Source organism: Arvicola amphibius, chromosome 4 (assembly GCF_903992535.2).
Source record: "Arvicola amphibius chromosome 4, mArvAmp1.2, whole genome shotgun sequence".
Classification (NCBI taxonomy): Eukaryota; Metazoa; Chordata; class Mammalia; order Rodentia; family Cricetidae; genus Arvicola; species Arvicola amphibius.
Genome location: NC_052050.1, coordinates 79,616,689 through 79,640,078, shown reverse-complemented (window position 1 = coordinate 79,640,078; position 23,390 = coordinate 79,616,689).

The window sequence follows — 23,390 nt, the reverse complement described above, 5'->3', positions numbered from 1 at the left end:
TATTACCATGCAATATAGGGAATAGTAATACAAAGAAGTTTAAGCACTGAAAAGTGAGAATGGGTCTGTGGTAGATTTGGACATATAACTTATAGAGGAAGCAATGCAGAAAGAGAACAAAGCAAAGTATTAGAAAGGAACAGAAACTAGGTAGAAGATAGACAGACAGATGAAGAACAGTGATAGAAAGGTGACAAAGATTGGTGATAGGAGATGATAGATAGATGATAGATAGATAGATAGATAGATAGATAGATAGATAGATGATAGATAGATAGATAGATAGATAGATAGATAGATAGATAGATAGATAGATAGATAGATGATAGATAGATAGATAGATATAGATAGATAGATCCTCGCTCGCTCGTACGCTATCGCTCGCTGATAGATCGATCGCTCTCTCGCTCTCGCTCGCTGCTCGCTCGCTCGCTGCTCTGCTCGCTCGCTCGACTCGCTCGCTCGCTGCTCTCTCGCTCGCTCTCCTCGCTCTCTTCTCGCTCGCTCGCTCGCTCGCTCGCTCGCGCTCGCTGCTCGCTCGCTCGCCGCTGCTCGCTGCTGGCTCGCTCGCTCGCTCGCTCGCTCGCTCGCCTCGCTCGCTCGCTCGCTCTCGCTCGCTCGCTCCTCCTCGTCGCTCGCTGCTCGCTCGCTCGCTCGCTGCCCGCTCGGTCGGTCGGTCGGTCGCTCGCTCGCTCGCTCGCTGCTCGCTCGCTCGCTCGCTCGCTCGCTCGCTCGCTCGCTGCTCGCTCGCTCGCTCGCTGCTCGCTCGCTGCCTTGCTCGCTCGCTGCTCGCTCGCTCGCTCGCTCGCTCGCTCGCTCGCTCGCTCGCTCGCTCGCTCGCTCCCCGCTCGGTCGCTCGCTCGCTGCTCGCTCGCTCGCTCGCTGCCCGCTCGGTCGGTCGGTCGGTCGCTCGCTCGCTCGCTCGCTGCTCGCTCTCTCGCTCGCTCGCTGCTCGCTCGCTCGCTGCCCGCTCGTCGGTCGGTCGGTCGCTCGGTCGCTCGCTCGCTCGCTGCTTGCTCGCTCGCTGCTCGCTCGCTCGCTCGCTCGCTGCTCGCTCGCTCGCTCGCTCGCTCGCTCGCTCGCTCGCTCGCTGCCCGCTCGGTCGGTCGGTCGGTCGGTCGGTCGCTCGCTCGCTTCGCTCGCTGCTCGCTCGGTCGCTCGCTGCTCGCTCGCTCGCTCGCTCGCTCGCTCGCTCGCTCGCTCGCTGCCCGCTCGGTCGGTCGGTCGCTCGCTCGCTCGCTCGCTGCTCGCTCGGTCGCTCGGTAGCTACCTCGCATCGCTCGGTCGGTCGCTAGACTAGATAGATAGATAATAGAAGAACGAAAGGCAGACAGACAGACAGACAGATGATAGATAGATAGATAGATAGATAGATAGATAGATAGATAGATAGATAGATGACATACAGATAAAAGAAAGACAGACAGACAGACAGACAGACAGACAGACAGATGATAGATGGATGACATACAGATAAAAGAAAGACAGGCAGACAGACAGATAGATGGTAGACAGACAGAGAGAATATAGCTGGCTGACTGAGTAAAGCATTTGCCACATTAGCATGAAGACCTGACTTCAGATCCTCAAAAACTACATAAAGACAGACACAGTGGTTTGTATCCATAATTCCAAGAGTCTTAGGAAGAGACAGAGGTGGAGACAGAAGCATTCTGGGAATCCTATGGACTAGCTAGTCTGACATATGCAGCAGTAAACTTGAGACCTTGTTTCAGATAACTTAGAAGACATAGACTGGCACTCAGGATTATCCCCTGACCTCCACACTCACGTTACAGCATGTGCCCACCTCTACTCACACGTATGTACACAGAGTTCCAAAGCTGTGAATATGCACACACACAAGCACCAAAAACGAAAATTAAAACGCAGCTCAGACATTAAATTTTGACTTAATGATTTATTTACCTTTCCAGTACCAGTTTTCCTTGTCTAGAAACAGGGATAAAGAGAGAAGCAAACAGATCCAATCATATTAAGGCTTAAACAAAAGCATTTTCTCACAGGGTACAAAAACTAGAATTAAAAGACTTAGAATGAAAGTTCATAAAGAATGCTTACCATGTTTAAAGAACTGAGAGGAATCAAAAGCATGAAGAAGGGAGGGAAAGAGTATTGAGAAATCTTCAGAAGCATCCATGACAGATGACTGAGATCTGCTATTCCAGCCCTTTGAAGACTGAGGGAAGAAGAACGCAAGTTCAAGACCAGCCCCAGCTTTGGGGGGCATCCACTAAAAAAAAAAAAGTTTGGGAATTTGGGACTGCAAAATACAACCACATATAAGGCTAACCCTATTAAGTGAAACAGAAAAGAACCTAATCAAACAATAAATGGTAAAGGATTTGATGGGGGAAAGACAACTACCATGATGGTCTGGAGGTGATCAGATGACAGGCCAGTGGTAAGCTAGAGCCACAACACAGCAGCCCACTCTGCCCCAGATTCATAGTTGAGACCTTCTTCACATATATGGTGTCAATATTTGCACCGGAGAAATTGGCACACTCCAAGTCTGGATACTGCTCCCAAATGTGACAGACAATTGTTAAAATTTATCACCACACTACTATGACAGACACAAAAGATTCCTTACTGATCACCCTGAGATCATCATCAGGTATGATAAGACTTAAATATGACTATCAGGTTCAGGGAAGCCATTCACAATATAATTTTACCAAAGGATTTAACATAATAATATTCAAAGAATACCTATAAATATCCATAATAAAACCAAAAAATCTATAGGTAAAATGAGTGAGTAAGCCTGTCAATTTTTCTTGCTATGATATTTATTCCAAAGTATACAAACACAACCTGTTGAGTCCATATACTGCTCCTGGTGGGTATATGATATCAGAGTTAAAGTTTCAAGACCACCAATTACTGAACTCCTGGGCACTAAGTACAAGTGCTACTTACCGCCTACAATCATCCCAGAGAGATGCATGTAAAGATTGTGGCTGAAGCGCTGCTTCCCATCCCAAGATTCCAGAGGCTGCCAAAGTTCCTGTCACTGAAGGGATGGGCAAGTGTATGGAATGCATGTTCGTGAAAACATAAACTAACGAATTCACATTAGCAGTGGAAATTGGCAGTGTATTTTAGAGAAAGTTGAAATTTATACAAACTAAACACTCACATGAAAAAAAAAAGTCGTATGTCTGTTAAGGGCATGCATATCCTAAATATATGAACACGTGATGGGAAAAAATTATTCCGAGGTCAATGAAGAGGATGCTTATAGTTAGGCTATAATGATGGCTAGGATTAGACATAAAAAAAGAAAATCATCCTAAAAGAAAAGAGGGGCTGGAGAGATGGCTCAAGGTTTAGGAGCACTGGCTGCTCTTCCAGAGGATCTGGGTTCAATTCCCAGCACCCACATGGCAGCTCACAACTGTCTGTACCTCCAGTTCCAAGGGATCTGATGCACCCACACAGACACGCATACAGGCAAGACAGCAATGAACATATAAAATAAAAATAAAAATTATTAAAAATAAAAAAATAAAAGGATATTAAGAAAATAAGGAAATCACCATGAGATTCATGAGACCGAGATCTGGCACCAGACATCACAGCAGGGAAAGCATAATGGGCTCTGAGCTCCTCTGTGGGTGCACATTCACCAAGAGGAAAATAGCCATGTGTGTCAGGTAACTAAGTGTCAGTTGACGGAGTCTATATTGCCCAGTCCGTTCTCAGTAGTTAAAAAAAAACAGTCTAATGTCCAAAGGATAATGCTAAACACTAATTCACAGGTGCATGCATCCGCTTCCCCCCACCCACACTCACCAAAGAGATCAGCAAAGCATTGCATTGGCAGGAAAGGGTGCTATCTCCTCTCCACAGTGTGCAGTCTGTCCAAACTTGACTTTATTATGCCTGTTCTTGTGCAAACTCCCAAATCCCTGAAGAAAAATGACTCAAAAATCTCAGATTCAGTGAGCAGATAAGCTTAAAATAGAAGTAAAATGAGGCATAGTTTGTCTAGAGATTTTTTCCTTGGAAAACATGTACTGCTCTATGCAATTATATGGAGAAATGAAAAGCTACAGATGGCTTCCTAAGACCATTAATACCATAAGACCATTATATGCAATTTTGTCATTAATCGCAAAAATCCCATTGATTGTAATCTACAAAAGTAATAAATCTAACACACAATAATTGCTTGTATGTTTAAATCCTAAGAGATTAGACATTTCTAAATCTTTTTTTTTCTTTGCTCTTAACAAGGGAATTTAAATATTAAGGAATAAATTTGAAAGTTCTGCCTTCAGAATGAAAATATAAAATCTGTCAGAGTAACATAAAAATACATGAATTCCATTTGCACTATTAACCTCTCCCTAGGGTTCCCCTAAAAGTTATGTTAGAAAACCAAACATTAGTACAATTTACTGTCCTTAAATTGAAAATAAAAAACCAAACATAGTTCTCAGATTATTATGTTAAAATTCTCAAATATTTTAAAACATTTTCTTAATTGTGATTATACTTATGTGTATTTAATTATGGACACGTTTATCGTCATTTGTATTTTAAAAATAAATTTCAAAATGCATAACCTCAATAGCATAGTAAAATTGTTAGCTTTTTAACGTTATAATTCAACAACAAACACAAAAGCTTTAGTAATGGCTTAGAACATTCCATCTGTTTGCTACAAAGGGATAGCAAGCTTTCTTTTGGGCCACCAACCAGCTCCAAAATTATGGCCTGGAGATTGATTGTTAGCTGAATGCTCAATCCTAACTTAGGCTTGTCCCACTAGCTCTTATAACTTAAATTAGCCTTTGTCTCTTCATCTACATTTTGCCTCAGGGCCTCTTAACTTTCTTTCATTCTGTATGTCCTACTCCATGTCTTACTGGCTGGTGTCTGACTGGCACCAGGTGTCTTTCTTTCTTCCTCATTCTCTCCTCTTGTTCTCTTTTCCCTCCTCCTACTTTTTCTCTCTGTCTGCCAACCCTGCCTATCCCTCTCCTACCTAGCTTTTGGGTGTCCAGCTTTTTTATTTGACCAGTCAGGTACCTTAGGCAGGCAACGTGAAACAGCAAGAAATCTATACATAATTAAACAAATACAGCATAAACAAATGCAATACACCTTTACATAGAGTAATATTCCACAGCATAAACAAAGGAAACACATCTTTACTAAGCTAAAGCATTATTCCACAAGTTAGGAATGAGATCAAAATGAAAATATTACATAATAGGGCACAAAACTAAACTCTTGTGCTTCTTCCATTAACATAACATTTAATTTTGATAGATAAAATACACATTATGGTTATGTCTACAAAGTAAAACTGTAGAAGATATTTAATTTTAACCTTCATGCTTTTCTATATTTTTCAGTTGTCGTTTTTGGATTTATATTTTTTAAAAATAGGAAAAGATGAAGTGTAGAGTTTTTAAAAACTATGTACATCATCCACGGTGTGGTCAACTGGATATCTGGAGTTTAGATGGAGAACAGATCATCAAATTTTCCAAATAAAAGTCATTTTTTAAAAAAAAAAAACACATTTGAAATTTTATGATTAAAATATGTCTTTTGAAGAAAACTGTATTGCAAAATAAAAATTATTATGTTTTTAAGGAAATGGGTTAGGATCCTGAACAAGGCAAGAATAAGTTACAATTGGATGAGAGACAACCTTGCTAGCACAATTTTAAATTCTTATGAAAGTTCATCAAACTGGGCTGTGGCTCATCAGTAAACAGCATGACAACCTGAGTCCCATATCCAGAACCCATGTAAAATCATTGGCTGTGTTGGCATGCATTTGTGACCTCAGCTCTGAGCATATGGAGAGAAGTAGGTTCCCAGTGCTCAGCCACCAGCCCACCTAATCTACTTAGCAAGCTGAAGGCCAATGAGAGACCTTGTCTCAAAACAAAGATGAATGGTAACTGAGAGGGGACAACTGAATCTTCCTTTAATCTCCACTGGCAAGTGTACACATGTGCAGGAACACACATATATCTGGATACCACTACACAGAGATGCATGTGCACATACATTAACATGTACACATTGGCAAATACACAAAGACATAAAGATGTGGATTAATTTGAAGTTCAAAGTTAAATATGTCTGACAAACCTCAACATTTTATTATCGTATCATAAAAAGCAGAGTGTATGTCTTCGTATGAGTTTTCATTGGTGTTAGTATTGTCTCAGGAACTATCAGTGTATAGAACTGCACTGCCTATGGAGGAAATTATGTGGCATACAGCAAAGGGTGCTGAGACAGCAGGTTGTCCATACAGAAAAACAAGAATCAAGCTGAACTTCTCCCATACATAAAAAAAATGGATTCTATGCCAACAGAACCAAAGTGAGATATTACGAAAGACATACTCAAATTTTGAAAATCAGGAAGACTGTTGATAACATGAACGAGATTGTGGAAGAGACAGATTTTCATATAGGGCTGGGAGAAATGTGAACAAATAAACATATGACCACTTTTGTAATGACTTGGTAGTATTTTATAAAATTAAATGCTTGTTACCATTCCTAGGTACTATCTCAAAAAGCCAAGAAAATGAACATATATTTATACAATTATATTACATAAATTCATTTCAACATTACCACAGTAGTTAAGTGTACTTCCTATAAAGTCTATTTAACAGGTAAGAATATATATTGTGGAATATCTTTATAATGAAATGAAGCAATATTCAGAGGAAAAAGAAAATCAATTTTTTAAAAAAAAATATTCAAAGACACAAGAAAAGCTCATCGTCACTACAGTAGGTAAAGGAAGACACACACGTTTTTCCATTTACATACAATTGTAGAGCAAAAAATGCTGATCTCTGATTATGAAAAATATCAAAGTCTAGACAGATCTGATGACTTGGAGGCACAGGAAATCACGAAAATGATTACAACAGCCACAGTTGGACTCTGATAGGTTTATATGTGAACATGTTTGTCAAAACCTGTACTGTATTATTAAAATAACTGTTTTATTCTGCATGGAAAACCCTCAATTAAATATATATGTTACATTTATGTTATACATGGCCTACTTAGGTATCATCATATACTAGTAATTTTCATATAGATTAAAAATTTAAATATTGAAGACAACACCTTAAGCATATACTAATAAAACATGTTTCCTAGATAAATAATTTTTCAAAGACACTATGCAAATAAATTCATGAATAAAAAGACATGGATTTAAATTATGAACTTACTTCTGTAATACATTACAAATAGTTATAATAGAATTATAATCACTGAAAAGATATCGGAAACATAAAGCAAGACCAGTGAGATGGCTCAGGAGGTAAAAGCACTTGCTATGCAAATGGCCTGAGTTTGATCCCTGGAGCCCATGTATAGGTAGAAGGAGATAACAAATTCTTGAAAGACACACTATGACCTCCATGTGCTGTCTCGAGTACATGTACACCTACATTCATCATACACACCACAAACACGAACACACACACACACACACATACACACACACAACTATAAATCAGTACTATGATAAAAAGAATTTCTAAGATATTATCTTTATTCCCATTTTAAACAAAAGAAAGCATAAAATTTTCAAAGTATCAGGAATGTTTCTAAAACTTCTAAGATTCAAAATAATAACCAAATAAGATAAAAATAACCAATTAACTTCAGTGCAAATATAATGAGCTAATAATATATTTAAATATGTGAAGTGGTGCTGAACTTCAATGTTGATATTTAAATTAAGGCTACAATTGGATGTTACTTCATATGTAGTAAGTTTGTTTTTTTTTTCTCATGGTTTTTTTTATATTTAAAAAATTTCCATCTCCTCCCCTCCTCCTCCCTCCTCCCTCCCCTCCTCCTCCCTCCTCCCTCCCCTCCTCCTCCCCCCTCCCTCCCTTCCTCCTCCCCCTTTCCTCCTCTCCTCCTCCCCCTTCCCTCCCCTCTCCTCCACCCATACCTCCCCTCCCTCCCTCTCAAGGCCAAGGAGCCATCAGGGTTCCCTACTCTATGCTAAGACCAAGGTCCTCCCAACTCCCCCCAGGTCCAGGAAGGTGATCGATCAAGCTGAGAAGGCTCCCACAGAGCCCATCCATGCAGAAGAATCAGAGCCCAGAGCCATTGTCCTTTGCTTCTCAGTCAGCCCCCGCTGTTGGCCACATTCAGAGAGACGGGTTTGGTCGCATGATCCATCAGTCCCATTCCAACTGGAGTTGGTGATCTCCCATTAGTTCTGTCCCACCGTCTCCATGAGTGAACGCACCCCTCTCGTTCTTGACTTTCTCCCTCATGTTCTTGCTCCTTCTGCTCCTCATCAGGACCTTGGGAGCTCAGTCCAGTGCTCCAATGTGGGGCTCAGTCACCTTCCCCATCTGTCGCCAGCTGGAGGTTCCCTCACGGTCCTGACTTTCTTTCTCATGTTCTCTCTCCTTCTGCTCCTCATCAGGACCTTGGGAGCTCAGTCCGGTGCTCCAATGTGGGGCTCTGTCATTTTCTTCATCTATCGTCAGGTGGAGGTTCTATGGTGATATGCAAGAAATTCGTCAGTATGGCTATAGGAACTGGCCTTTTCAGGCTCCCTCTCCTCAGCTGCCCAAGGAACTAACTGGGGGTATCTCCCTGGAAACCTGGGAACCCCTCTAGAGTCAAGTCTCTTGACAACCCTCAGGTGGCTCCTTAAATTAAGATATATGCTTCCCTGCTCCCATATCCACCCTTCCTGTATCCCAAGCATCCCATTCCTCCGAGCTCCCCCCATTCTCCCCTTCACACTTTTCTCTCCCCATCTTCCCTTGGCCCAGTCTTGCCCAACCCTCAAGTTCCCAATTTTGCCTGGCGATCGTGTCTACTTCCAATATCCAGGAGGATTACTATATCTTTTTGGGGGGGAATTCACCTTCTTATTATCTTCTCAAGGATCCCAAATTATAGGCTCGATGTCCTTTAATTATGGCTAGAAACCGATTATGAGTGAGTACATCCCATGTTCATCTTTTTGGGTCTGGGTTACCTCACTCAGAATAGTGTTTTCTATTTCCATCCATTTGCCTGCAAAATTCAAGATGTCATTGTTTTTTACCGCTGAGTAGTATTCTAGCATGTATATATTCCACAGTTTCTTCATCCATTCTTCCACTGAAGGGCATCTAGGTTGTTTCCAGGATCTGGCTATTACAAATAGTGCTGCTATGAACATAGATGAGCATATGCTTTTGTAGTATGATTGGGCATCTCTTGGGTAGATTCCCAATAGTGGAATTGCTGGGTCCTGGGGTAGGTTGATCCCGAATTTCCTGAGAAACCGCCACACTGCTTTCCAAAGTGGTTGCACAAGTTTGCATTCCCACCAGCAATGGATGAGTGTACCCCTTACCCCACAACCTCTCTAGCAAAGGTTATTATTGGTGTTTTGGATTTTAGCCAATCTGACAGGTGTAAGATGATATCTCAAACCAATGGAATCATATAGAAGACCCGGATCTTAAACCACAAACCTACGAACACCTGATTTTTGATAAAGGAGCCAAAAGTACACAATGGAAGAAAGAGGGCATCTTCAACAAATGGTGCTGGCATAACTGGATGTCAACCTGTAGAAGAATGAAAGTAGATACATATCTATCACCATGCACAAAACTCAAGTCCAAATGGATTAAAGACATCAATATTAATCTGAACACATTGAGCTTGATAGAGGAGAAAGTGGGAAGTACTCTACAACAAATGGGCACAGGGAACCGTTTCCTACGCATAACCCCAGCTGCACAGACATTAAGGGCAACATTGAATAAATGGGACCTCCTGAAGTTGAGCAGCTTCTGTAAAGCAAAGGACATTGTCACTAAGACACAAAGGCAGCCTACTGACTGGGAAAAGATCTTCACCAACCCTGCAACTGACAAAGGTCTGATCTCTAAAATATATAAGGAACTCAAGAGACTAGACGGTAAAATGCCAATTAACCCAATTAAAAAATGGGGCGCTGAACTGAACAGAGAATTCTCAACAGAAGACGTTCAAATGGTCAAAAGACACTTAAGGTCATGCTCAACCTCCCTAGCTATCAGGGAAATGCAAATCAAGTTTGTTTTTTTAAAATGAAGTGCTAGCTGTGCAGTGGAGGCACAAGCCTTTAATCCCAGCACTTGGGAAGCAGAAGCAGGTGGATTTCTGTGAGTTTGAGGTCAGTCTGGTTACAGAGTGAGTTCCGGGACAGCCACTAATACACAGTGAAACCCTGTCCCCCTCCAAAAAAAAAAGAAAGGAAGGAAGGAAGGAAGGAAGGAAGGAAGGAAGGAAGGAGGGAGAGAGGGAGGGAAGGAAGGAAGTGAAGGGAGGAAGGGAGGGGGAGAGAGAAAGGGAGGGAAAGAGAAAGAAAGAAAGAAAGAAAGAAAGAAAGAAAGAAAGAAAGAAAGAAAGAAAGAAAGAAAGAGAGAGAGAGAGAGAAAGAGAGAGAAATAAAGAGAGAGGGGAGGGAGGGAGGGAGGGAGGAAGTAAGGAAGAAGGGAGGGAGGGAAGGAAGGAAAGAAGAAGGAAGGAAGGAAGGAAGGAAGGAAGGAAGGAAGGAAGGAAGGAAGGAAGAGAGAAAGAAAGTGCTTAACAAACCTGGGTACAAAACGATCAAACTTCCATTTCCTACTGGCAGGCATGGTAACTAGAGAAAGTGTTTATGAACTACCTACCCTGTAAAGTTACCATGCCCACACTCTGTGACTTGGCAATTCTACTTGGAAGTGAAATGTTGCAAGTAATAAAAACTTGGAGAATTGTGTAACCTGACCTTCTTTAGAGTCTTGATCCATTGTCAGCATTATTATCAAGAACCTATAACTAGATACGCCCTAGGCTTACAGAAGAACCTACTACTATTGTTTTCCTCCTAAATGGACATTATTAAACCCTCAAGGGTTTCTTAAAACACAGACTCCTGCACCCACAAGTATCTGATCCAGAAGTCTGGGCTGGGCCACTAGAACTGGCATTTCTACCGGTACATCAAATGGTACTGATGATGTTGCCCTAGAAACAGCACAGTGAGATGCACTCGTCCACAGTGATACTCCAACCAGATTCCTACCTGGGTAAATGTGAAATGAAAGCACTCCTATGACCTTTCCAAGTGCAGCACCCCCAGGAACAGAATAATGGAACACAGCTAAATGGAGTGGACTCAAACTGGCTCCTCTTGAATGTAATCACACTAGACATTTGGGGAGACATTACCTACCTTCTATTCGACAATCTGGAAATATGACACTAACACTTTATCAGCAACAACAAATTAATCAATCATTTTCTAATTGGGAGTCTTTCCTGTCAGCCTTTCTAGTTTCTCACTAATCTGTGAACTGCTTTTTATAGAAAACTGTGTAAATTATGCAAGAGATCTAATTATACCTATTTTTCAGAAGACAAGAAGAGTAAACCATGAACTTAAGTAACAAGAAATGAGCATCTGATTTTAATTTACCTGCTCTCAACATCAGGAAAAAGAAGAGAATTCCAATTACAGGTTACATTCGCAATTTCTAGGAGCCTGACAACCTCTAAACAATTCATTTTGAAAACAATTGTTTTGCAGTTCCCAAGGATGTCACCCCTGGCGTTTTCCATGACAGGTTTTAAATCATAAAATTATGATTTTATGTGCAGGTTAGAGAGGTTAAGGGTGAGATTTGCCATTTCCTGTCTTGGTGTCATCAAGCAATGTCAATATAACCTCATCACCGTCTAGGGCTAGCAGAAGGAAATACATGATTATGTAAGAGGTTTGCATCTTCAGAACAAACTGTTTTACCCAAAGCAAGAAAGTTCCCATGTATGGGCTGTTCATGAGTCGATGCAAATAAACTTAATTCTATGGGGAGCTATATAATGTTATAAACATTGAAATAATAACTAGCTATTGGTAATTTCTGAGATGATTTGCATGCTATGGAAGACCCCACAAACAGTTGCTGCTGTAATTGTTAGAGATATAATAGAGGAAGGTGGGTCACAATGCCAAGTCACTGAAGAAGGAGACAGCCCAAGGAATTATACACAAGTCAATAAAACACAAGGAGGCAAAACCTGAAGAAAACCCTCAGGAATTGTGTAGGTTTCCACAGACCAAACCAGGATGCCAGTGGGTGAAAAGTCTGCACTGGAAACCAAGGTAGGCCTTGTGCTGTGAACCCTCCTTTGCTCCCAGTGCTGACATTCTCGTGTGGTACAATTGGAACAATTCAGTAAGTAGGCTGCCTTCTCCCAGCTGTCCACAAAGACACCAGGGTCAGGAGAGCAGAAACCAAACTCCGTCCCTTCTGGGCTCAGCTGTCTCCTTCCTCACCATCGGATGCCTTTTTCTGCTTCCCTTGCACACTCCAGCTGCAGCCTGTGGCTATCTCACCCCATTGTTTGAGAGTTAAAAGGGGGTCAAAAGCTAGTGCATGGAAATCACTTCCTAAATCGTGGCTGCTTTATCAAGTAATACATCTTCAGTTAAAGATAAGAATCAGGGCTGGGAGCAAAGATTAATAATGGCAGAAAGCTTAGCTCACATGCCTGAGGCCCTGGGTCCCATCTCTACCATTAGGCCAAAATAATAAACACCTGAGTCAGGCTGTGGTGGTGCCCACCTTTAATCCCAGCACATGGGACGCAGAGGCAGGTGGATCTCTGTGAGTACGAGGTCAGCCTGGGCTACAAGAGCTAGTTCCAGGAAAGGCTCCAAAGCTACAAAAAAAAAAAAAAAAAAAAAAAAAAAAAAAAAAAAAAAAAAAAAAAAAAAAAAACCTGTCTTGGGGGAAAAAAAAGAGAAAAGAAAAAAAATTTAAAAAAAAGAATCTGAGTTTGGGGCTATGAAAATGTTATGAAGGAGATATTTTAAATTCCCCAATCTGAAGACTTAATCTTTATTCTTAAATGTATATGATGAACTTTAAAGTGTACAAATTAAAGCTGGCTTTTCAATATTAAAATATACCTACTACAGATTTGAGTTTGTGATTTGAGGGGGGATTTATTGCTTTTATATTTGCTTTGGTTTTGTTTCGAAATTTGGTTTGGGGGCTTTGTAGAACTTTGTGGTGGAGGGCTACTTTGGTGGGGGTTGGCATTTCTGTTTTGGGTTTGGATTGGGTGGGTGGGTGGGTGGGTGGGATTTCTGCCTGGTTCAAAGAAAATAAAGATATCTGTCATTGTCTGCAGTGGCTTCTACAAGCAATGCAATTCAGGCTGGACAATCTATGACTTAGAGCACAAAGCATTTTTTTAAACACCAAACTCAGACGGAAGTTTCTCACTTTGAGGCTTTGTGCGCAGTTGATCAGGTGCTAAGGTTGGGTACTTACGGCTGTCCCTGCCACTCCCTTCTAGAAGTCACATGTTTGAGGGGCTTTCTTACAAGGGGTAAATGATGCACTTAAACAAAACTTTCTAAATGTTTCGTGATTCAGAAATTCTGAACAAATCAGCAAGCTGATTGTTTCTTTTTAATAAAAATAAAGGAATCATTTATCCTAGCCTCACAGCTATGTGTGGGCTTTTTGTAGAAATAATGGCGACAGACATGTGTTGTTCCCTATGAACTACAGAAAAAACTGGGTCCACATCAGCCACCTATTTTTGGGGGGTTGGGGTGAATTGAGATAGGGTTTCTCTGTGTAGCTTTGGAGCCTGTCCTGGAACTCATTCTATAGACCAGACTGACCTGGAACTCATTGAGATCCGCCTGCCTGTGCCTCCCAAATACTGGGATTAAAGGTGAGCACCACCACAAAATCAGAGCAGCTGTGGCTTTTTACATTGGGCCATAAACGAGTGGATGTGGATGAGGAGGGTGAACTACTATTGGCCACCAATAAACTCTGGGAAAAGAGGAACCATTTTTTTGGTTGGTACCCACTGGTGATGTTCCGATCCTTTTATGCATCGGGCATGGCCAGACCCTGGAGGACACAACCAAAACAAATGGACATGAATGTAAGAAAGAAATTAGTAATGAATGCAGGAGAGTGGCAAAAGAACTGGAAAAAAAGGGGAAGTGAGAAACGGGAAATACAACCATCAAAATGTCGATGTATGAAAATGTCAAAGAACAAATGCAATTGATAGAAGCATCTCTTCTTATGTGTTAAATAAACCAATGAGTTTCCCTGGACTTGTGACTAACATGCTACGTATACACTCTTGTAGTTTTCCACTATCCTAAGAATTTTAAAATTCAATCCTATTCCCTTCTGAAGTTCCATATTTCCAAGATGCATATTGTTATGCTTTGTAAGATACGAATATGCTGAAACCACATTAAAAAATAACTAATATTTCCTAAATCTCTGCTCTCTGCCTACCTGTCTAGAGACAGAGCTATAGAAATAGAATTATTCCATTATTATGAGGAAGGTCATGTCCTTACTAAAGCACAAGAGACACAAAACTATTGGCTGCTACAAAGTTGAAATCAACCTAATGGGTTGGATTGTATGATCCCTTGGATACCATCAATCCCTAAAATTTTCACCATTCTTTATCATAATATTAAATTAAACCTAAATTGCTAAAGAGGGATAGAACACGGAAACACAACCCTGGCTAACCCCTGGAGGGTGATAATGATGTCAGAACTTAAATGTCAGAGCGTTCTCCATATCTATAAACATTTAGTGGGGTGAAGTGAACCTGGCTGATGTGGTCCAGCATGAATGTGTATTGTACCCCTTGTGTGGGATTATAACTGCCCGAAAACCAAACTAACAGCTTTCCAAACACTTGTGTATTTGAAAAGTGTTTCGCTTTCTCCTTCACCCTAATCTCTCTTTCATCTTTCTCACTTGTCCCTTGTCTGCATGCCACCCCCTGGACTAACTCAGGGCTGTTTCTTCTCTGAGAAAAGACCTCTGTCATTCCTGCTTCTGCTCCTTTGCTTTTCACCCCAAACCACTACATCATCCTTTCCCCTCCATGTTGTGGGAATTGGGGTCCAAGCCAGTTGTATGGAGTGAATTGGCCGACTAGGCATGGTCTTCTCCGGAGATATATGATCCAATAAAAGCTAGGGGAATGCAAGGGTGGGAGGGGGCAGGGAGGTGAGAACTCTCTTGTGTGGAAGCTGACAGAGCCACAACTTGATGTTTCCCCTTTGCCCTTTGGGAACAAGGTTGCAAAGCAGTGGTGGAGAGCTGGACCACACTGGTGGTGACGCAACTCGGATTCCTCCTATTTTATAACCATTGTTCATGGATTTGATATTAATAAAAGGTAACACAATCCCCGGACTTCCTGCATTACCTCCAACTAAAGTTGTCTCTTTATCATTCTGCCTTTGCAGCCCACAATTCAAGTCTTTTTCTTTCTGTCCACCAGTCTCCTTCCTTCTCTTTGCCACCCAAGATCTTGCATGAATACTTCATGTTTGTTCCTACCTCTGAGTTGCTCACTCACTGTTCACCTGCAGTGAAATATGCCAATGACCATGCCTGAATGATCGCTAATGGGCATGTTGTCACAGCCCTATAAGACTCTTTCTCAGCCCTTGTTCTTATTCCCCTTGCATTCTTCTCCAGTCCCACCACTTAGCCTTCCAAGATCCCTCATTCCATAGAGCCATTGTTTTCCTGAATGTCTAAGGTCCCTGGCTGCTGACACCCAATGTAAGTAGGACCTCCATCCTCTGCTCTTCTAAATGCCATCACCTGCCTCCTTTGTGTTCCTGGAAGTTTAGATTAGGGACATAGAACACTTAATACCCTGACAGAAGTCTCTCAGATGGATAATCTGTGTCTGTCTCTTCTTCACAGTCCAGACTATCTCTTGCTCAACTTCCAAGCATTCTGGCTTTATATAGTCTAAGAAGTAGTAGGAATGAGAAATGGAGATAATAATTCTACTCCCATTGACTTCTATTGATATACTTAGAAAAACACTTCCATTTTTATAAACACTACATGTGTCAACCAGTGTAAAAACACCATCCTCTCTTGTCCAGACTTATCTCATTTTTCCATCCCTGACTGGAGAACTCTCTCTCCCTCTGTTCATAACTTTGACTAAGACAGCTCCCTCCCCTCTGCTCCTACTTAGACTTAATTTTGGAATCTACACCTCTCCTGTTCCCAGGAGAGCTAGATTCAGGTCACTGCTATTTCAGGAAGGCTGTGCCCCAATTCTGCATCTCACAGAGGAACAGATGCGGGAAAGCAGCAAAAAGAAACTCACAAGACAGTGGGGCAATAGTCACAGGCAGTTCGATTTCTGGAGGGATAGGACAAAGATCAAGAGGGTAGGTAGAGTCAATAACTACGAGAATAGGACTCTAATGAGGGACACGAAGGAAAGTGCTTTAGCTGATGGTCTGTTCACCAATAAATATGGACAGACAAGAAATGGAATATAGAAATAAGTGCACTCGTGCTGCTGCTTGAGACACAGCATGAGGCAGTGCTCATTCTATTTTTGTATTAACACACTTACGATATCTACATTTTACCGTCATCTTTCTCGTACCAGAGCCCAGTACACATGTAACAAAAGTAACTGCTGATTGAATATTAACAAATCATTGGGATTTATTAGGTACCATTCAAGTAGTATGCACAGAACACTTGCTTTAAATATGCTCGAAAATTTTAATACTATTTAGAAAGAAAATAAATTCACACTGTTTGCCGTATTTTAGATGGCATCCACAGTTATTAGTGACTGGGTTGGAAGTAAAGTCCAGTTCTATCAAACAAGAAAGTGTCCACTACATCAATGATGTCATAATGAATAATTCTTGAAGGTTTTTCTTTTTTTTTTTTCAAAGTGTTTTGAGAGCTTCTCGAAGATCTGGCCCATGTCCTGATCCATGCATGAGACTGCTTCGTGAAAAATAGACTCTGAGACTTAAATTTAAGTTGTTTTTATTTTTTGAAAGGAATAGAGCAGGGTTTTATAAATCTATGGAAAAAACAGGGCAGGGCAATATTCAGAGGTAGGAGCATCCAAGGTTCCCAACTCAGCAGGTTGTTCAATTTTGTCCAAAGACAGTCTTGTATTATTATTTCCAAATACCTAAGAAATGATATTTATCTCAAAAACTCAATGAAGTTCATTAAATATAGATGACTGGGAAGGAGAAGAACTGAGACTAGTGTGATCCAGCTCCTATTTGCCCAAGGCAAAGCCTTGAAGGAAAATAATATATATTAGTATGAGTTTCATTCCTCTAACCTGCGACATAATTTTGGAAATATGCATTTTAGTTCCCAGATAGTTAAAGGCAACATATTGAGTCATGTTGTTCTAAGTAGCTAATGTGAATTATTCAAACCAAGGAGTCCTTTCATTAGAAATACTTAACACAGGAAACAAAGCTAAGCCATAACATAGTAGATTTCTTCTGCCAAAGGATCTACCATGTACCAATGTGCCAACAAAGTAATGATATAAAACTCACTCTTGCTATGTGATAGCTTTATTAATAGGAGTGTTGAAACCAATGAGAATGTTCTCAGCAGTCATAGCAAACTTCCTGGAACAAGGTGAGTATCATTAGCCTCCACCCTAGAAACCCCTGTGAGAACAGAAATGGTAGTCTAGTTTATTATCACTCTATCCCCTGGAGGCTATAGAGTGTTAAAAAAAAAAAAAGTACCACGGTGGTCAATAAATATTTGAAAATAAACATTTGAAAACATGAAACAAAACATTTTTGTCTGAGATTTTCAACAATACAAGCAAACATGAGGTTGTCTTTATAGCCACTCACTCGATGCCCCTATTCTCATTCCACCAAATGCCCAAGTACATCTTTAAAGTCCTCTGGCGTGGTGATTCTTTGCTTCCATTTCAAGAAGTCTTTAAAGAAGCTTTGGCCCACCTCCTTGGTCACACTCTTGGTGCTTCTCTCCCCCATCTGTTCAAGTTGCAATCTCTAGGGAATGAAAACAACTCTTTTATTCAAGCCTCTAATTTGTATGAAGAGAAGGCTGGATGTATGACAATAATATTCAATAATATTAGTTAATAAAGATGAGGTTGTCATCATGATGTGCACTATGAATCCCACACTTCCTGACTGGCCAGGTGTTTGGTAGACACATACCCCACTATTCAAATCCCCACTGTTGATCAACTTGTGATAAAAACAAAAGTGGCTTTTCCTGCCTTGTGGGGTCAGATAGCAAGCAATTAACAAATATCTATAATGCTCTTGGAAGTATATTGCAATTCTGTATAGATATTCCGGGTTATCACATCATGGAAACTAAAATCAAAATCAACTCTGAGATACATCCACTGAAAAAAAAGAAAAAAGTCTTCTCAAAAAATAGCCTACTTACAGAGGAATGTCACAAACAGAAACATGAATCTATGTTTTCTTGTGATTGAGCAATCAATATCAGACCTTTTAGTGTTGACAGAGGTTTCTGTCCTGCCTGGTCCCGCAGCTGTTCAGTCCTGAAGAAACGCACAAAGGCCTACATTAGTCATAAACTGGTTGGCCTATTCGATCAGACTCATTATTAACTCTCATATCTTGCATTAATTCACAATTCTTGTCTGGTTAAAAAAAATTTTTTTTGTCTTGCATCCTCTGTATCTGGGTGATGAATGCAGACTCAGCCTTTCCTCTTCCCAGAATTCTTCTGTTCTGGTTGCCCTGCCTATACTTCCTGCCTGGTCACTCTGCCTAAACTTCCTGCCTGGCTACTGGCCAATCAACATTTTATTAAAGCAGTACAAGTGACAAGTCTTTACAGGATACAAGACCATTGCCCCACAACACTCTAGCCTTCATCTACATACTTCCACAATGAGGATTTGAAGCAGCTATGATGCTAGATGTCATTTATTATTGATTTGGGTAAATTTATATATTATTGCAAACATAAATAGTTATATGATGTTAAATAGATTAGACAGAATGAGAGATAGAAAAAGAGAGAGAGTGAGTGAGAGAGAGAGAGAGAGAGAGAGAGAGAGAGAGAGATCATATTCCCAATTCAGTATTGATGCTCCAATACAATTTGAGAGGTGCTATTTGGAACTAGGATATCTAAGGCAGCACAAACACAATTTTCATTCAAGTCCCAAGCAACACAGCCTAGAAGGCAACAGGCTTCAGTAGACAAAGCTTTGGCTGATCTCAAACTCATACTTTTAGTTTGACTCAGTCATTCCCAGTTTTCTACTTATTGCTACATGTGCACATCAAAGAGACATGGAAGCATGCATATGTCCAAAATCAAGTTTCTCATCCTCTTCCAAAACCCGCCCCTATGCCTCCACTCCTGAAACCCCATTATCTCTAAGTAGCAGCTGCAACCGTTTCAGTTGCACATGTTAAGAGACTGGATTTATCCTTATGTGTTCTTTGCCTTATAGTCCTTAAACACAATAGAAACTTTGGCCATGCTTTCTAAACATCCAGGATTAGATGGCATCTTACTACCTTTACTGCTAGTGTGCTAGCCCAAATTGTCACCAATGCTTGCCTGGAGCACTGAAACAGTGAACCCAAATGAGTTCATCCATTAATATTTTCTCCATTTGAGTATATTCTCAGGAAATAAAAGCATTAATAAAATTCCTGTGGACACTGCCCTAAAACAACTACATGCTTGCTTCGTCCAAAATCCAGATTCTTTGTAAAGGCTTGAAAGAATCTACATGATCCATATACACAACACACACCAAGTTGTCTGAGCCCATTCCTGCCCCTTCCTGCTTTCTAGGCTCAATGGTGTCACTGCTGCCTTGGTAGGCATGCCCCTGCTTCACTGCGCTTGCCCTTGCTGTTCTCATTACCGCAGGTAGACTCACATTAGTATACTGCCTCACCTGCTTCTCATAGACACATTGGCAACCCTCCAAGATCTTTCCAAGTTCTCTCTTCTCGAAATTTGCAAACCTCGCAGCCCTTTATCCCTTCTCTTTATCCCTTCTCAGCAAATTCCACTCCACCAGCATGTGCTACCAATTCATATGTCTGCTGTCTACTCCACACACACTACTCTAGAATGCAATCTAGAGGAGGGTGGTTCCTAGGGTCATTGGTTTTTATCTGCTCTTTTTGCCATGCCCAGTGCCACACATCTAACATATGGCAAACACTGAATAAGTACTTCACTTTCTGCGTTCTTACTGGTCCTTGAGATCCCTAGTGTTCCAAGGAAGTACGTGACCAGAAAAGAGGCCATCCTCACCCCAAACTCTTAAACATACAACTTCCAGGCATGAAGTTGTTAAAGAGAAAAAACTGGAATTTGATTTTTCCACTCATTATTAATATTGAACACCAGTCTTCTAATTATAAATACAAGGCTGGTTTTCACTGGAGAGCCAGGCTGGAGGGGAAGAAATCAAACCAAAACATGCATTTCATACCCTGACTCTGTCCCTTGGATATAAGAGACAGTTTTGTTCAACAGCTAAAACAATGTTTTTAGTGTGTAAATTTGAAAAGAAAATTAAAACTGGCAGCTACTTGATGTTTAGGAAAGAAAAGGATCTCCTGTGTAACAATCATGAAGATATAGAGCTGCAGTAATTCCTGCTAATAAAGAATAATTTATGATTTTCTCAGAGCTGAGAAAATGGCAGTGCACCTGAGTCTCTGGTTTATAAAACATGCATTATCCAGTCTCTTTAAAAAAAAAACTGCATTTTTTCTGTTGTAGTTCTTCAGTCAATGCCAATCATTAGAGAAAGCTTTTACATGACAATCATAACCTAAATGCGGGGGGAATGAGTAGACGAATGAACTTGTCTTGGAAAACCCTCAAGTGAGACACAGAGATCTTCCCTGACCACCAAACCAGGATTCCCCAATCATCCTCCTTAACTATTTGCAAAAAAAAAAAAAAAAAAATGCATCCTGTTCAGGTTTCATTTCTACTGCTATCATAAAACACCTTACAAAATACCATTACTTGGGAAGGAAGGGTTTCATTTTAGCTCACAATCCAGTTTATAGTCTATCACTATAGAGAAGTCAAGGAAAAGGTGCTGATCACATCACAAGAGCAGCCAGAGTAGAGAGGGAATAAACAGATGGACTCTCACTTGTGCTCAGTCTCTTCTCTACCTTTCCACAGCTCAGAACCTGTATCCAGGGAGTGATGTTACCCACCGTGGATAGGTCTTCCCACGATTACTAACCAATGCAGTTAAGACAATTCCCCACGACACAAGCCCCCAAGCTAACTTCATCTAGACAATCCCTCACTGAGACTCTTTCCCCAGGTAATTCTAGATTGTGCCAAGTTGACATTTAAAACTAACCACAGCATACCCTCTTCTTGTTATATGTTATCTATCCCATTTCTAGAAACACCCAAAGATGAGAATCCCCTGTCTTGCCAAAGACCCTATTAATGGGTTTAATAACACCCAGACATATAGAGGTGGTGACTAAAAATTTGATGAAAGAATGAATGCTTTTCCTCTCACACTGTGTTAAAGGAAGAGGCAGGATTTCAACTTCTGGCAGCTAGTGAATTAAACTGAACTGCTAGTATTGAAGGCATGACTTTGCAAAGTGTATGTTCTTCATATAAAACTCTGTGCCATATAAAAGAGTTCTGTTTAGTGTAAGCCCATCCCTGCTGCCCTCCCCAACTCCCAATACAATAAATGAAATGTACATTTCTGTTGGCTTCTATTTGCTGGATGACATTTAGTTTTAATTCGAGCTGGTCTTCATAAATTCTGGCACTGTGCACAACATCTTAAATGGCTCTATTCTTTATTCAAAATCGTCCTTCTCGCTCCCAGAATTGCAGTAAATAGATCTTCTAAAGGGGAAATAAAACTATTTCAACAACAGGCCTATTTCAGCAGTTTTTAAAAGGTATTTCTTTCATTCCCTTGGCTAGACTTTTCGTTTTATGCTTGGAAAGTTGTGTTATATATACATGTATTTTAGTCCAAATGGATGTGGTATTTTTTTGTTGTCGCTATTGTTGATTTTGGCTTTTCTATTTTCCACTTCAGTATGTTTGCAAAAGCAAAACTATGTATTTCCTTTATTCTTCCATTTGTGAATCCCCATTATTGAACCTGTCTTCTCCTTTAAAGAAGAATACTCTAGATATTCTGATTCGTGTTTTCCCCCACGGGGGAAAAAAATCAAACTTATAGATCAAAATACTTATACCACCATAATAATTTCAAGCAATCTTTCATTTTCTATACACTTTTAGGAGTAGCTTACATGCAAGCATTTCCTAACTCTGCTTCTTATAAACTCTAATATCAACCGGGGGGGGGGGGCATCAGAATTGTAATCTATCCAGACACAGTCCTGAACCATCTCCATAAAGTCGGGGACCAGTACTGGAAGGGAGGAGGATTCTTGGAGAGAATGAGTTCCTGTTCTCTAATGAGCATGTTCAGTGGCACTAATTCCTCTCTCAGGGCTCACATAACATCTAAACTTCAGAGAAATTAAAAGTAACTTGAATTAAACCTAAGAAAATAAAACCATATACAAATGAATACACAGAAGACTTTATTACAATGTCATTCTATTATAACAGCAAAAATAAATACAAATATGTACTGAAAATGGAGAATAAAAAACTGAGACAAAAATACAACAATTTAACATGTCGATAACATCTCTCAATGAAGTACTTGCTGATTCTTCTTACCTCCTATTTTTGGAAACATGTTCTAGCTGGGTAGTTCAAGTTGACCTTGAACTCCAAGTCCACCTGGCTCGGTTTCCCAAATGCTGAGATTACAGGCATGTGCCATTCACATGCCTCTGTGTTATTTTCATTTACAATTCTTCCCCAAAAGATTTATATTAACACCAATTTCAAAATGTTTAAGAAAAATCATTTCATAAATAAATAGAATCCTATAATTCATTCTTATTTTTAATTGTATATCTGCACTAGTGATACAGCAAACGAGAACACAGTGTCCTGAAGAATTGAGTGCCACATGCTGACATTGCTAAAGAACTTTTCTCTATGACCCCGTCACTGTTTTCCCTTTCCTCTTAGACATTTACATGCTGACATGTGTCCCCGCTGAAGTTCAGCTACTAGAAAGCTTGTGTGCATTAACAGGGGGAAAGAAAGAATCAGAGAACAGTCATTCCCCATTGCTAAAGAAATTGTGTTTTTTTTTTAATTAAATCACTGCTTGACCCATTAGCTCAAGCATCTCATTGGCTAACTCTTACATATTAATTTAACCCATCTCCATTAATCTGTGCATTGCCACGTGGCTGTGGCTTACCAGGTAATGTTCCCAGCGTCTGTCTCTGGCAGCGGTTCCACGGCTTCTCTCTGACTCCGCCCATCTTTCTCCCAGCATTCAGTCCAGTCCTCCCCACCTAGCTCTGCTCTTCCCTGCCCTGCTCTGCTATAGGCTCAAAGTAAT